We start from the raw sequence: 16,530 nt of genomic DNA, 5'->3' as shown, positions 1-16,530 counted from the left end.
CTTCCCTCACATAACATATGATGTTGGCAGACATCACTTTGCAGTGTTTTTAACTGTTGCGTATTCTTTTGAGTGCTTGGCAGAAAATGTGTCAAAACTGCATTTCTTCGGTAGACTGAGAGTTATAAATTGCTTTAATATAAACAAGACCATTATTGCATGTTGCTTAACTGATAGGTCTCACAACGCTGTTGTGAGGCTGTGAGAAAGGAAAACAAAATGCTCTTACAGATCACATTATCTATTTTCTCTGCAGGTTATCCCAGTACATCTGCGTGACATGTAGGCATCCCCAGAGGTCCGTATAGCTGTGAGGAAGCTGCCCCATCTCTGCTGTCTTTAGGGATACTTTAGCATCCCACAAGTTTAGTCTAGCCTTGCTTCTGTATCACTTACATTCGATTTCTGTATTCGGCTTCCCGACTCATCTCTCTCGGTGCACAACTGCCACTAATGCTTTCTGTCACTTACGGCTTCCTGATTTGTGGCTTTCAGCTATCGGTTGAGGCAGTTACCAAGATTTCCTCTAACAAACAAAGCAAACATGCTGTCACCGTGCACATTACATAGCAGCTTTGGAAGCAAAGCAGAAAATACAGCGCACAGTTACCTGGGCAATGATTTTCTTCAGAGATTTCTGTTCTACGCCACAACTGCTCTTACAGAAAGCCTGCCACAAAGTTGTTCTGTAAGGCTGCTAAAGGCATGCACATCAGTGTGTAACCTGATTGCTGTCATCCAAAGCACAGAAAATTCCCAACTGCCTGGTGATGCTGCTGTCTGAAAGGATGCTTTGATAGATTTGGTAACGGGGATGAGACTAAAGGTTATTGTAGAAAGCTGGAATCCCCAGAGCACAGCCTGTTCCTTTTTTCGTTGACCAGTGACAATTTTCAGTGAATGCCATATCCTTAAGGAAAAAAAAAAAAACTTAAAAATTTGATTTGCAGAGCGTAACACAACCTGTACCCATGCTGACAAGTTTTCCCAGATCCAACCTACTATACTTGTAGCTAACTAAAGCATTACTTCTTATACGTACTCACTCCTATTCAAACTGCCCCAAATTAGTCATAATTTTTAATCTCCTGCTCGGAAATTCTGCTAGGCTGTCTGTCCTGCCAGCCAGTGCCTCCAAATGACAACATCACAAATATCCAGGGTTTCTCTTCACTAAGCAGTTCTCATTCCATATTGACAGTTGTGAAGGTCTGGTTTGGATCAAAGCAGTAATAGGAAAGCTTAAGCCTTTTCTTTTGCATATCAGCTTTAAACGGTAAAAGCCCACTGGTAGATATGCATTAATACTAAGGAAAATCCTGAAAGCTTTCTGCTTTTATGAAGGATATACAAGATGTTTGTAAAATTTGTAACAAGACTCAAACAATGCATGCCAGATGGTAAACGATACTCCATTTCGCAAATACATTTGCTCATCCTGTACTCTTCCTGGAAGATTACCTGGATGACACACAGCAAGGCAGTCAAGCAGAAAGTTATTGCTCTTAAGCAGATATGACCTACATAACAGAAGTAAAAACATTAGTTGTCTTGTCAAAAGAATCACTGCTAGCACTGACATCGCTTTATGGTCTGCTAATCCGGTGGCAATATTTCTGTTGAATGGGGAAACATCTTGATGGATTCGTGGCACATATAGCAACCGTTCCGAACTGTATTACCGGTGTAATTGGATAGATTGAGGTGGTTGTACAGTTAGCATCTTTGGAATACCTAACTGTTAATTGAGAAATATGGAGATGATTCCCTTGCTTCTCATTATCTGGGTTATGGGAATGAAAGACCTTCTTGAGAAACACCGAGAGAAGCCAAAAGATGTTTCAAAGATTAGGCATTTGAAATAAAACATATGGGTCTGTATGCTGCCGTGTGTGATGCTCCTACCAAGCAGAAGCACAGGGGTCCTGGTGGGAAGGGGACTATTCCAGAATGATTTTCATGGACAGTTTGAAACTAATGTACTACCACTAAAACAACTTGTTCTACTATTTCTTTTGAGCTGGGATTTTTAATAGCACCAGAAAGAACATGCATATCACTTGACTTTATTTTAATTACAAGTTTCCTTTACACATTTTTTTCCCTTAAGGCAATGCTCTAGAAAGGAAAATGAAATTGCAAGTGCTTTTTATGGTAAACCCTGCAAGTTTTAGCGTAGAAGATAAAAGGAAAGCAGTCACAGGCTTGATCCACACAGGAGATATTTCCAGAGTTCAAAAGAACAAAACAGATGGGCATAATAGCTGTTTGTTTTATAGCAAGCTATGAGATAAGGACTCCACAGACTACATGTAGTCTGATAGTGAACAAAAGACATTTAGAAACAATGGGATGATTCTTATGTCCAAGCTTGGTACAAATTATCAGAGAAGAACTCAAGCCCTTTTTATTCTTCAGGCTACAATCACCCTGTATTACTTTCTTACCTGTGCAAACTTAGAAATACCTTACTGTTTAAAATATTTTGGGAGTCCACATTTAGAAGGTCAGCTGAAATTCCAGTTTTATCCCTGGAAACCCAGCTAGAAAGGACTGGAGATAAAAACACATCATAAAAACAAGCAGTTAAAGGAAACGCAATCAAGTGTTAATAAGAATAACTGGACTTTTTCCTGTTTAGAAAAGCAAAAAAAACCAGTAAGTTCAGAAGCATAAAATTTTGTCCCTGATGATAAACCTCCTTTCTCTCCAAAATATGAAAACTAATGCTCTGTAACTATGTTTACCATAAAGAATATTGCCGCGCTGTCACTGGCAATCTGCTACCACGCTTGTGGTTTTGTAGACAGCGGTGAAAAGCTCGGAGTCATTGTAAGCATTCTGCTTACCAGACAACAAAATCGTTTTGCCTACGTAATTACACTGCTCCTACTGTAGTACACAAAGAAAGAACAGAAGCTTGAAAACTTCTCTTTTGTATGGTGCTTTTCAACCATTTCTGCTTTTCTTTTTTTCTTTTTTATTTTTCCTTTAATGGAGCTGTGCAGTTCTTTGTAAAGGATTCCTGCGCAGGAGGAACCAGGGCTGTTTTTCTTAGCTAAATACCAATATGTAAATCTCCCTGAAGTAATCTACGCATTCCTAGATATCTGCAAAGCGTGGATTAGGAACCATAGGAACAACAGCAAACTCATTCTGCAAGGGACATTTGTCATTATGGCTCGGGTTTTGTTCCATCCCAGCCTGCTCCCCACCCTTTATCCTGCTGCTGTTTTGCATGTGTAGGAGGATGACCGACCTCCCCGAGCCGCAGGGCTGTCCTACGACTTTTGAAGCCTTCTATTTTTAAATCTGACATTTCTGAGTCAACTCCTCCTCGGTCGCATCAGGTGTTCTGCCATGCAGCGACGGTTGCAGGTCGGCGGAGTTACAGTATGCAAACTAGAAACCTCCTCGGCTCCATCGGGAAGCCAGACGTGCTGAAATTGGTCATCATCTTTATCTCGCCTTCGCCATGCAGCAAGCTAGCAAGAGCCAAGGGCAGCTGTTTGCACAGATGCCTTTGCAACCGCTGGCCCATGGCTTGTCCCCCGCTCAGAGCAGGGCCGTCAGGCTGCAAATTCCCCCCAGCATCCAGCCCTGGCAGCAGGACCCGTGCTGGGAGGAACCCCAGTGTCACGGGCCACTCCTTTCCAAACCAGAACATTATTTGTTAGCTTTGGCGACGTTTGTGCCAGAGCCATAGATGTTAGAATAGATTTCTCTCAGTTTTCTTAAAATCTTTCTTCCCCATTGCGAGACAATGATTTACGTGCTTGCTTATTGGCATTTGGTCAGAAATGTTGACACTGTATAAATGAGAACTGCAAAATGCAGCTTTTAAATGCATAAAAAACCCTGATAATTGTAAGGCAATATGTGACATACACACACTTTTATATTTCCTATACTAAGGAATTAATTTCAGCTTAGAAATTTAAGACCATAACTATTATTTGGTTTAATCAGTGGAAGCATCTACGTGTAACCTAACTGAGGACTACACCTCCAAAGCAGATTGTCCGATGATACATATTGCAGGCAAAGCTTGCCTGGAAAAGTGGATTGAAAAGGATTGTCCAAGTACACAACAGCCTGTGCAGCTAAGCAATTTGAATAGATAAATACAACACTGATTGAAAACTCTCTAGGTTCCACTGTTTAAAAAAAATTATATATTTTTTTTTACCCAACTATCTGCTGATTTGTAACATTGGGAGGATCTTCCGTTCTACTTAATTTAAACAATTTCTATACAGGCACAGAACAGCATCAGGATGATTTATGTTTCCATTAGCTAAACTTTCTAGCACTAGAAACAGCACTCTGCAAATTGTAGTAGTGGTGTTATACGTTTTCTTCTCTCCTTGGGTGTTCTTTCTTTGTGATATAACAAAGCAATGTCTTCGCGTGCAAACATTTGCCAAGCACGCAAAGGTAGGAAGTGGAAAAACATAAATATTCATCATTCCTAATGAACCGTTTATTTCCGCATGCTTAGTTGAGGGTAAATTTACCAAATATGCATAATTAAATGAATTACACCTAATAAGGTTTAAATCTTGTCCAATTTCCTTGGCTTTGTAAACATTATCTATGCATTTCACAACCAGGGAGAAGGGAAGGGAGGGCAAAGAGGTGAGGAGGAACAAAATCACTCCTGAGGCTCTTGGTGTGAGTACAAAGATTAAATATGAGCTATATAAATAAACATGAGAGTATATTAAAGTTTTAATGATCCCAGTTATATATAGCTTTAATTACTATCACATTGAAAAGAGATTCCCAGTGATATATTGGCTTCCATTTAAGTTTTATTAAAAACTAAATTGCATTCTGCTTTGGTAGGATTTTTTTTTTTTTTTTTGGATTGATAAGCACAAAAAATGGTGTCAGTGAAGGCACATCACGGCCTGAAGAGATCAGTGTGTTGCCCAGGTGTCCCCGAACACAACATATGCTGGCATGGGACCTGCTACAAAATCAACTCGAATGTGTTTGGGAAGGAAGGAGCAATGTCTGAGCGAGGTGGCTGGTACCAAGTTGAGGGCAAGAGCAGGAGCATCATGTTCTTGAGCCATCAGAATTGTTAACTGCATTTTCAAAATAGAGCGCCATCATTTCTGCAGCCCCTCTATTTATATATTAAAACCAAAGGCCACAATCCTTTCAATACGTGAGGTATATGGTCACGTACAGAGAAAAAAATCATCTTTTTGCACCAAAAATGAAGTCCTCGCCATCCCAGGTGCACCTGAGCAGCTGTCAGAGCAGCACAATTTATGAAGCAGCAAGGGAAATTTGCTCTCCTCCCCTGAAAAGCTTCTTTATCTCGACTGGAGTGAACTGCTGCATTTTCTCACTGCCATACCCACTGTCAGTGTTCGCTGCGTTCCTCTTTTGTCAGGGCCTCTTTCATGTCTGGGCTCTGCTCGCAGGAGGCTCACCGAGTCTCAGAAAAAACAGCTCACAGCTCAGCACTTACAGCTTGCCCTACGTGAAAAGAAAAGAGCACAAGAGCATCTTGGAGAGAGCAAGCCTGGCTCTAGCATTTATCAAAAGGACCTAAGAGAACAGTCAAGCGAAGGATAAATCAAGAAACAACAAAATCAGTTTCCACAACATTCAGGAGAGGGATTGTTTCTGGAAAAAAAATAAAAACTTTGCAGCAGAGGAAGCAAGAAGGAAACAGATTTGCGCAAGAGGATTTCCTGCCAGGAGGCTTCTGTTGCAGCCCCCGAAACTGGGAGGTCTGATGGCTCTCCTGCTTGAAGCAGCACGGAGAATGAGGTTTCTGCCATTTATTAAGCTGTCCCCGGGGGCTTACGTTTGCTGTTCCTGAGCAAGCAGTTGATAATTTTGTAAATATCTTTCTCACATCCAGGAAATTCACAGCATACTTCAAAAGGCACGCATGTAGCTGCTGAAAGAGGAAGGAGCCTGGCGTCTTTTTTTTTTTTTTTTTCTTTGCCTTTATGAAAGTAAATAGCTCCCATAGTTTTGGAGACTAGCAGCACATGATCCCCAGCCTCACATCCCTATCTCTGGATCTCTCCATTAAAGCTCAGGGCAATTTTCTTTCAGCCATTCTCACAGCTGAAAGCTTAACAGATTCGTCTACTAAAAGCTATTACCTCTTTGTACAAACCCTTGCTTTTGTGCTCTCAGACTTGCCCACAAATTCAGCTTTGAGCTGTCATCTCAAATAACAGAGGAAATCCATTGCTAGCTTTAAAACTTATATTTTGATTTGAATTAGTTCAGCTTACGGCAAGAGAGGCTTACAGAAAATAACCTGCTCACTAGGTTGAGCTACCTGATACACACAGAGGGTAGGAAAAACTTCTTGAAGAGCCAGGCAGGACAGCATGGCACTATCTTCCAGAAGACCTCGCCAAGTGAAAGAGCTTCCATAAAATGGAAATCACTGCCACCTGCCACACAGGTGAGACATCAGTGGGCATCAAATTTGTAATCACAGCTTATTTTCTTCAGGTTTATCCTCCAAGACTTGATTCACAGTTTTCTATCTTCAGCTCACCAAGAAAAACGCACAACAAAAGGAGGAAAAAAAACCTTCCTAGGCTTGGGCTTGCCTATTAATGCTCCAGTCCTCCCAAATTAACACCTCCTCAGTGGGCACACCTCCAGGAGCTGGCTGATCAGAGCTCTGGCTTGAAGTGGTTTTAACCCCGTGTTTGCCTTATATTGAGCAAAAAAATATGATGATTTCTCTCCCTTTTCTCCCCTCTCTTTTATGTAATAGCTAATTAATCTGTCATTCCGTGCCTTCAGTTTTCTGGGTCCAGAAGTAATGTTTCATCCTCACATGCAGCTTTTTTTTTTTTTTTTTTTTTTTTTTTTTTTTTTAAATGTGTAGTTCTCAGAAAACGCAAATAAATAAGGGAAATAATTGAAAAAGGTGTTCTGTGAGTTTCTGAATGTTCCTAAAGATTATACAATGAAAAGTAAACAACTAGACCCAGGAAAAAAGCTTAGACAAGAGCATAGCATATTACAAAGCAATAAAAATTTAAGGAATTCACCTGAATGTTTATGAAAACATAAATTTTAACCCTCCAGACAATGAAACAACATGCTCACCGTCGCATAATTGTGAGCATTTTGCCTCTAGACCTTAGCAGGGGATGAGTGATGAGGAATGCACGCTCTCATCCTGGCGGTGACCGGCTCTCCTGTGCCCAAGGCCACCAGGTCCAGCCATGGCCTCGGCACCTCATAGTCTTTCTGATGGATCAATCCCATCCTACTGGTGTGCCTCTTTAGCCCTCCTGGGTGCTGAGCACCCTAAATGATGTGCTCCCTGCTCCCTAACACGATATTCCTCCATCACCACCTGGGGGCATGGTGGCGGTGAGGCAGTGCGTGTTTGGCCAGGGCTTCAAGGCCAGCACGTAATGCGCCTCCTCTCAGGGGCAGGAAGCCAGCAGATGAACCAGCAATTTTCCCGACATCCACTCATGGCTGTAAAATCTCTATTATACAGTATTAGAACATGGCACTTGTGATTTCTCACCTGCTGGAGGCTACCACGCTCGCAGCGACACGTTTCGGACAGCTGTAAACTGCCTCGGTGTGCTGCGTTGGCATAAAGAGACCTCTTAAAACTCTTATTTGTTATAAACAAATAAGCAGGATGGAGCCAGCTGGCTTTTTGCTTCCTGGGGGCGGCTGGTTTGGGGATCAAAATCTCTGAATCCACCTGCCCAGACGAAAAGGAACTCCCTAAATAAAAGATGTGCAGAGCTGCCACATTTGATCGCTCAGATTATGCACGGAGCAGCTTTTCTTTTCCTCTCTCCTTCACTGTAAATGCCACAAGGACGAGCCGAGGCTCCTTGTATGTCTTCTAGCTCGTCACCTCAGAGCACACAGTTACAAAACCAGAACTCCGGCACTTTCTCCCTGTTACTAATAATAAGACGAAGTAGGATGTTCTGCAGTTTAAAGAAAAACCATGGAGATGACCTGTCTCTTCTGCAAAAGCTTTATCTTCCCTAAAGTGGTTCAGCCTGTAAGTGGTGCTGCACCAGCGATCCCACTGATCAGGCTGCAAGACCTTATTTTTATGGCATTTCAGTCTGTTTTCAGGACAGTAATTCACCCCTCAGCTCAGGGAGAGACACGAAGGAGTAGGTGGTGCTGGGTGAGGAAGGCAGGTGGATGTCATTTGTTTCACGAACTCTTAAAATAAATGTAAATGATGCACAAAATAAATAAGTATATAGCAAAAAAAATATATTGCAATATATTTTGTTGTGGAATTCTTACAGAAAATAGCAACAAAGCCAGACTTGGGGAGACAAATCTTATTTCTGAGCGACTAAAGCCCCCAGCTTCTCGCCTCCTTTTGGAGGTGCCAGACTTTTCGGTATTTAACTTTCCTTCTGCAAGGCGAGGGCAATGCAGTTAAAAGGAAGGCCTGGCATCTCCAAAGGGAGGTGGGGGTCTTGGGGCTTCTCATGCTCACTTTTTGGGGCCAATTCTAGGTCTGGAAGGATTCCCAGACAGAGGGGTCAGGAGCCTGCACCACAAAATAACTGGTGAAGGCTGGAGGCCAGTCCTGCCCTGGCTTATGTGCATTTAGCATCTCTGTTCTGATATTTCCCCATCACCAAAGCAGGAGAGCTCAAATATCTTCCCCGATGTCTTTCACAGAGATGGAGCAGTGATAGGAAGGATCTCTGGGGCATGCAGTTCATTTAGTAGCTGAAGAAACGTGTGTCCACATGGCAGCCTCGAAAATTGAGCACTGGCTGTGAATTCAGAACTAGGCCTCTGGGGGCTGCTGCCTCGTGCCCGCGGTCTAGAACTTAAATCGTTCATCCTGCTAACTAGCTGGGGGTATTCTTTGGAGAATACGCAGCAATTATAGTTCTTTACTGCCTAACTTTATAAGTTTTCATTCCTCCGTTTGAGGGTAGTTTTCTCCTCAGAATGAAAGGCAGGGCAGGATACACTGAATTTTCCTTATAGCCCAAGGTCTGTTCCTGGAAGCTGATGAGCACCCTCATTTTCTGCTGAAGTTGGTGCAAGCAGTTGTGTAACACTGGGTTATGCTTGAAAGTGAGTGTAAAAAAAAAAAAAATCAGAGATCCTGCCCAGTAATATTGTGATATTATTGGAATATTGCTGTTGTTACGCTGGAACTGCAAGGTGCTGATGCCCCGTGCTGTACAAAGTGCTGAGCAAAGGAGAGATTCGGGGCATATGGCTTAGAGCACACAGTGAATAAAGAACAAGGCAGGATGGTGTAAGCAGGAGGAGAGCAGTGTTTATCTCTGCTGCTGTGTGCGTACATGTGCAGCCACACCGGGCACAGGAGACACCAATGCTGCTCAGGTGCCAATCTGCTTCCTCTGAGGACTGGATCCTCAGCATCCATGAGCATGCTGGAGAACTCCAGAGTGAAACCCACTTGTATCCACAGAGGATCTGGTGAGATATCGCCTGGTTTTGTTCTCAGTCACACTGGGAAACACCAGCTCTCTGCCAGTCCCTAGGGTGAACATCAAGAGCCCGAGGAGAGAGCTGCAAAGCGTTCTGGTGTCCTACTTTGCCAAAATAGCACAATAAATATGCATGTGGAACATGGCGGAGAGATATTAAAAGGACATTGCTCCCGATTGCTCTTTCCCTTTGGATCCTTAACTGACCTGGTGCCTCTTGCTGGAACGCAAAGCATAAGGGCGCCTCGCTGACCCAGATCCAGATGTCACAAAGAGTTTGGGGACAGAATGAGGCCCAGGGATGAAAGTATAAATTAAACTTTAGTGAAGGCACAAAGAATACCCCCACTTTTTTTTTTCTTTTCTTTTTTTTAAAAATGTCTCTATATACAGGTAATAGTGACAATTTATCTGATGCACTAGAAGGGCGTTTTACCCTTGTGGTGACACAGACTGCTGTTCACTTTGCTTTATCTCGCAGGGACTCGGGATATATCTCTGCATCTACGATTAGATTTACAAATTCATATGAGGACATGTTTTGCATTCATGTCCCACCGCATTCTTTAGGATCAAAGTGCAAACTGCTCTCTGCAGCATGGAAAAAGCACTGAGATACTTTGCTTACTGTACTTCAAACCAATCTTGTACCTAGGGGATCATCCTCTACTCCTCCTGTACTTCCTTAAGCAGTTGAATGATTAACTGTATATGATAGTAACACAAATGTATATCCAACTGCAAATACAATTACAAGAACTAAGCCGATGAATCCTTCCGAGTTAAGTACTGGCCATTACGGATGTGTCACACACATAAAAACACTCAGCCACCATTTGGAGATCAGCTCTATCAATGGCTGAGATACTGAAGGAGTGCAAATCAAACACAGACACCTTACACAGAGATGATGTGTGTGATGACACATCCCATCATTTCTGTGTTGGGTGGGTAGAGGGCAGAGAAGGAACAATTTCTCTCTGGGGCTTTAGAGGCTTTTCACTCCTGCAGAGCTTTATGACCATGATACATCTCAGGGAGCTATAATTAAGCTTCTGGGATGGGAAAGGGAAGGAAACAGTAGGTGGAGTCCTATGCTTGCTCAGAAATGTGGTATCATTGGGACCAAAGTGTGACGGTCCGTCCCCCAGCTGGAAGTTAGAGGTTACCAGGTCCACCACTCTCCCCGCTTTGATGGCTCTGCGGACATCTCAGGTCATACACAGGGACTGAGGATTACATCTGTGGGGGTAAGAGCAAGAAGATTGCAGCTTCTTCCTGAAGTGGGAGAACACGACAGGGAAATAGAGAGCTTAGATTCATGTTTGTCCTTTGAGATTGCTGAGAAGATGCACTCAGTTTGACTCTCCTCAAGCTGGTGGACTCTTTCAGGTTGAAGAAGGTGAAAGGGATCAACCCGTAAAATGCTGTTTGTAACCCCAAAACATCAGCGTTAGCACTGAGCTCTCAGGGTGTGAGCGCTTACCACAGCCACCACGGAGGAGCCTGGTCCTTGTCACCATCAGATCCTTTCTGTAGTGGTCTGATGGGGAGCAACGTGCTGGAATTCAGGCCTGGCACACCAGAAGATATCCCTGGTCAGATAAATTAGCAGCCCAACACCTCCGTCCTGGCAGGACATGCTCCCATGAGAGCACACAAACCCACTGTGGGGTGAACCATCCATTCTGCCATATAGATGCAAGCTGAGCCAAGCACAGTTTAAGTGGAGAAGAGGAGGATTTAGGCAACATGGATGGGGAGGATTTAGGCAGCGGAGGACAGGCAGCTCATTACATAAGAGAAGTTGCTGGGGAAGCAAGATGTCCCTGCAGACATCCCCTCCTCACTGACATCACACCCCATTTCCCAAATTCATCATCTCACTGCACAGGGCCGGGAAGTGAGTAACCGCAGGAACATGACCTCTGCGGGACAATCATGAGAGCAATTAATAACGTGTTGGGGAGAGCCTGGTCATGCTGCTCCTGCCACCCCTCTAGTCCTGCTGCTGGTCTCCTTCACCAGCAACATGCTGTGGCTGCAGCTGCCTCTGCACTCATTTTAGGGCTTGCAACAGCATCAGCCACCTCACTGGGTCATGGGAAGAGCATCATATTAATGTTTCAGGACGGTGATTGCTGTGGTTCCCTTGCACATGCCACGTGCTCCATCTGAAAGCCACTTACAGCATCAAAGGGAGCTGGCACTGCAGTTCTTGGGAACCCTAAGATCTTTCGATCCCTAATTTTGGAAGTGCCAGGGACCTTCTCTTCTTGCTAATGAATGTGGCCAGAGGGTTAGGATGTCCGTGGTGTCCTAGGTGTCAGTCACTGATTAGCAGGTGTCCTGGAAAAGCCACCTGCTCAGCTAGAAATGTGAAAAGCTCTACAAAAAGCCATCTTAGATCTGCCAGGTTGATGAAAATAATCCTTCCAAAAAGAAGGTATTTTAATCAAATAGCTTTATTTGATTAAATTTAATAAACACATTTAAAGACAACAGTTTGAGGGTCTAGGCTGGAAAAGTCATGGTAAGAAAAAAAAAAAAAAAAAAAAAAAAAGCTTGAGCTATAACCTTGTATATTCACTTCTTTAGGTTCTCAATCCTATATCGTGGTGGTTCTCAATCCTATACCATCATTCAGGATTTCTTAGCAGAGCCACAGAAGCAGCTCAACAAGTGCTCTGCGGAAAGGGACTTGTGTATGCAGCTGTGTTCAATTTTTATTTTATTTTTAACGGTTCTTTTGAGATTTGGTATGCCTGTGTAGGCACAGCAGTGTTGCACGAAGCTCTCACTTCTTGCAAACGCTGGAGGCTTTGCTAAATTGTAAGGTGATTCCTCTCTGCTATACAAGACGGGCTGTACAGGTTCGCGACTATAGAAAATAGTAAAAATTGTAGAGACTGAAATCTCAGAGAGTTCGTCAGCTGGGCACGCAGTTTTCTGCCCTGGTGGCAGGTAGTAGGAGACACTGGTGAAATCTGGAGCAGCTCTGCCTCTGATATCAAACTTTCCTTGCAAACCACTGTAGAAGCAGCACAATTTGGGAAGCCAGCAGCCTGCTAGGCTCCGTGTCACAGCTCACCAGTGATTTATAAACCACGGTGTATCCATCGGTCCGAGTCACTTACTCCTGAAATAATGGACTAGGGGGAAAAAAAAAAGAAAGAAAGAAAGAAAGACCTGACCTTATGTGCAGGGAATGGCTGCTATTCCTGCTATTCGAGAAGCCAGCCATGAGTGGCTGAATCACGCAGCCTCAAGCTGCTGAGGAGTCACGCTCACGAGTTCCAGAGTATCAGGAAAATTACGGCATTGCCTCGGTGCCTTGTAACGATTATCTAATCGTGCTGCTTTCCTGGTGACTACAGGAAGTGGAGGGCAGTGCTAAGGTAGGCGCCAGGAGGATCTGGAGTTTGAATGAGGTGAAGTGCAGAGGACCCAGGACTCGGGTTTGGATGGGTTAGGCAAGATGGGCATCGCTTACAGGGCAGGAGGCACCTGAGGGGCTCAATCCACAGCTCTAACAGGAACAGTTTCTCTCCAAATCCATACCAAGCTGCCTTAGTGGATGTTTATCAGCAGTGCATGACTCTGGTGGTGTTTCCCATTCCAAATCCTGTTTAAAACCTTCTCCCTCTGCTCCGAGGGGTCACTGCCATGCTAAGGGGTGCAGCTTGCCCAGGCCCTGCTCCTTGCACGGAGCATTTCCCAACATTGCCTCCCCATGCAGCACAAAAGTTCCCCTCCTATAAAGTCAGATAACTTCCTTGATAACCATAGTTACTGGAAGTTACATAGCTCATTATGTCTATAAAGTGTCTGGAGATTGTCTGATACAAACAGCTACAGCAGGGCAAAATATAATCGCGTTAGAAGTGTCCCAGGGTGAGTTCCCGTCTAGCTGGTGACTCACCGAGGCTCTTTCCTGACGGTACACAATATCTGCTTTGGAATTTAAATAGCCCAGTCTTGCCGCAGGTACAAACTGCTGCCACGATGATAAGGCTTCACTGGGAACACCTGGCTGCACGTGGAGCCCGACAAACACAAGAGCCCGTGAGTTAGCATGGGAAACATCACTCGGTAATGCTGTTTACCACCCCAGAGCATTAATTGCAGGAGTGCCGGGCCTTCTGACTCCCAGAAACACCGGAGGATCAAAAAGGGATGCCAGGAAAACCCACTACTGCCTCTCACCATTTCTTCACCCCCTGGTTAAGATGAAAGAGGAAGGTGGAGAGCAGAGCTACTGAGCTGGGGCTGTGCCCAAACCCTCAGAGGCTGTGGAGGGGGGGGTGGGAAATGTTTTCACTGCCTTCCAGAAGCGTGGGAGCAGGCACAGAAGTGTGTGAGCTAATAGCAAACACACCCGAAGCAGCATCGCCCAGCTGTGAGCGTTTAACCCCGTGCAGGGTCCTGTTATATGTTGCACGAGGGGGTTTGTTTTAGGTGGGCTTGTTCTCGCCTGGTTTTGTCCTGCAAAAGCTGAGGCAGAGCAGGCTGTCTCGGGATGCTTTTGTGCTTCATCAGCTGCTCCCTCAGGCTCCTCTCCTCATGCAAGACCTTCCAGAGCCCTTCCAGGCTCTATACAGCCCTAGGCTGTGTCCTAATGAAGGGAAGGAGCTGTAGGCAGTACCCGAAACCTAAGCAAAAAGGAGCATCCCCAGGCAGGTAGCACACCATACTGAGAAACTAGCTAGCCTTGGAGGGAGGGAGAGAGAGGTCGGAGGCAGCTTGGTGCTTTTTCATTTATTTTCTTTGTTTTGCCAGCCATCCTTATTTAGTGGCTTTAGTTTATACACTGAGATGGACTACACAGAAAACAAAAGGTGTTATGTTTGAGCAACAGCAGCAGGGGTGAAGACAAGCCAAGGAAATTGGTTAAAGCCACACTCAGCAGTCTCTTCTCACTACTCCGTACCATACACACTTCTTTTTACACTAAGAAGACCAGCCTGCAGGTTTTTAAATGGCCACATCCTCAGCCCACTGGTAGCTGCTGTTAGAAACAATCTTTTCCATTACAAACCTTCCCAAAGTCCCCGAAAAGAGTACATACTACTTAGAAGATCTCATCACTTCACCCACAGTCCTAGATGAGATGACAAGGGCTGCTGATACTGGGGAAATAAGGAGAGGTGATGGTGGAGAGCCTGCAATAATTGAAGGCTTCAGTGTTTCAATCGGGGTTATTTGCTGCAGGTGGGGTCCTGTGTGGTTAGGGCTCCGGCTGGGGCCACCAGCCCTATGTGAGAGCCAGTTCCCATCCAAATACACAATGCAGACAAAGATTAGGATGAAAAAAGGCTGATAGCCCTGTTTTTAAATTTATTTTGGAAATGATGAATAGAGGTCTATGTAGAGGAACTGTTCCTACTCGGCACCACGGGGTCTCAAAGTGCCAAGGTGTGGGGGTGTGCTCCTGGTCCTCGTGGATCCCCCCCAACCCAGCTCCTGACACACTCAGCATCTTCCTCCAAGCAGAGGACAGAAATAACACTGGGACAGCCTCCCACTTGCTTTTGGAAGCCAACCCCTTCATCATCATCATCATCATCATCAACCCAGCGCGGCGCTAAACCTGGGCGCACGCAGCGCTTGCACAGCCGGAGCCTCTGCACGGGGGGAGGAGGGCGAGGGCAAGTGTTTGGCCCAGTTCCCCATCTTCTGGGCTGACTAAAGGGGTGAAGGGCTTAAAGTGTGCTTGTGGCTGGCTTCAGAGCACGGCTCATCTTTCTGCTGATCATAAAAAGCTCGCTGGTGCTGCACTGACTCCACGGGGAGAGGATCTCAGCTGTGCCCAAAGCGCGCTACCCAAAGCAGCATCCCCGGGCGCGCTGCAACGTTACCCAAACATCGCTCATTTTGAGCTCAATTTACCAAAGTGCTCACGCAGGTGACTAAGTGGGCAAGACGCTTAAATCCTGCCTTGCAGCCACTCATCCGACATCCTGCTTTGTCAGCCACGCGCACCGTTTGCTCTCCCAGCCTCGCTCGTCCCCGCGCAGCCCTATAAATAGATGGGAAGCATCGCTCAGCCGAGTTGTGGGGGCTGCTGCTATCTCTCCTGCTATCAATACAGCCTGCTGAGGGATGTTCCCCACTGATTAAGGTCTGGGAAAGCTGCTCCTAATTTGTCCTCTCCATTGAGGCACTTGTCAGCCCGTGGAGCTCAGTGGGAGCTCACTGCAGGGACCGTGCCCTAGGCCAGGTCCTTCCAGCTGTGGGAGGATCAGGAAACCCTAGGTTTAATCCTAAAGCTTGCTTAAACCTCAAGTTGTTTCACCATTCTATTCCTGAAGGCCTCCTTTTGGGTTTCAGCTCGCTAGAGCTGAGCTGTGTGACCTGGAGTAGAGGAATTTAGAAGCCAAAGTGAGTTGTCTCTGACTGTCACTAAAATCTGGGGGATTTTGACAGTTCTCTGTCCCAAAAAAAGCAAACAGTTCCATGCACTTTACAGCAAAGTTTCCCATCCATAAGGGACTTCCTGACACCACCCTAAAAAACCCACACACAATCTTGTATTGCTTTTGGAGAAATTGAGCAAAGCAAAGAATTACTTGCAACAAATGAGAACGAGGCTAAATTTTGCAGGTTTGTCCATTCCTCCTCGCCCCCACATCTGTTTCCTTATCTGCAGGCGGGTACGAATTTGTTGGTTCATTTATCTGGATCGTGAACTGATGCCCTTTGAACTACAAAAGCCTTGTACGTTGAATAATATTTCCCTGTCAATAACTGCCAAAAGCTGCAAGGAATAAAAGTCCTTCTCTGCCAGAAGCCACACGGTGTTATTTTGAATGATTCCACAGGAGCCTGAAAGCAGATGTAGAACTGTACAGAGTGCTTCAATTAGTTTATAAACATCTTTTGTGCATTTAAATTTCTACTGGATTTTTCTATTGCAACCTTTTATTTCCTTTTTCCTACCAATCACAAGAAATTTGACTGTCAGAATCCCGTTTCTGCCCCTAATCTAAGGCATTTTCAAATTATTTGGCCTTTGGGAAGAAACACAAAAATAATTGTTGATTTTAGGTGTCCCGAAGCT

Source organism: Aythya marila, assembly GCF_965140915.1.
Source record: "Aythya marila genome assembly, chromosome: 21".
Taxonomy (NCBI): domain Eukaryota; kingdom Metazoa; phylum Chordata; class Aves; order Anseriformes; family Anatidae; genus Aythya; species Aythya marila.
The sequence above is the reverse complement of the archived record's forward strand: the minus strand, read 5'-3'. Positions refer to the sequence as shown.